Source organism: Eublepharis macularius, chromosome 9 (assembly GCF_028583425.1).
Source record: "Eublepharis macularius isolate TG4126 chromosome 9, MPM_Emac_v1.0, whole genome shotgun sequence".
Taxonomy (NCBI): Eukaryota; Metazoa; Chordata; class Lepidosauria; order Squamata; family Eublepharidae; genus Eublepharis; species Eublepharis macularius.
The window spans coordinates 17,892,501-17,893,402 of record NC_072798.1 but is presented as its reverse complement, the minus strand read 5'-3'; positions in this window follow the sequence as shown (position 1 = coordinate 17,893,402).

Sequence of the window (902 nt, the reverse complement as noted above, 5' to 3'; positions counted from 1 at the left end):
ATAATAGCTTGGCCCAGAGCCTGGCAGCAGCCCTGGAACTTGAAGAGGTAGATCCCTATCCTACCACACACAAAGAAAATTCAAGCTCCAATGCACTCTCCCTGTCTCTCTCTCAAAATGCCAACAGCAACTGTCTCTCCCTCACTGTCTGCAAAACCAGATCTGGGAGCCCCCCTCCCCCCTGCTCTTTGCTTCCTTGTAACAAATTTGGAGCTCCACACTTGAAAGGAAGACCTGCCTATCAAGCTAAATTGGGCTTAGATTGGGGTTTCCAGGGCAACAGCAAGAGTTCAGACAGAGTTCAGGCAGTCCCTGCCTCCAGTTGCCAAGGGAATTGATTGCAGGTGCCAGATTGTCTGGCTTGACGAACAACAACAAACGAGGCTTGCAACATCCACCTGTTCGTTTAGAATGGGGCCTCAGGAACAGCTTGTTCGCAAACCCCTGATTGGGCTGTTTGTGGCTTTTTTTAGTTCGTATTGCTGTTCGTGCCCATCTCTACCTAGGAGTAGCCATGGTATTGGCTTAGGCTTGCCATTTGCCTGACCATGCCAAACAAGGGGAGAAAACCGGATAGTGAGGAGTACAAGCAACAAGTCCGGAAATATGCAATTAATGCTGACTTTTATATAAATATTGCAATAGTGCAAACGTGCAAAGTGCAAATAAATAACATGCAATTAATACAATAAATATAGTTAATACAATTCAGTTGTCCAAGTCATAATATAAATGTCCGAAACAGACCCACAATGGGGATATACTAAAGAGGAAGTCACAAGGCAGTCTTATGGTGGTGGCTCAAGTCCAATGAGATGTAAAATCCACAGGTGCCGACGGGATTATGCAGGCATCTTATACAATTCCCGTTTCGTATGAAACATACTTCTTCTTGGGCACAA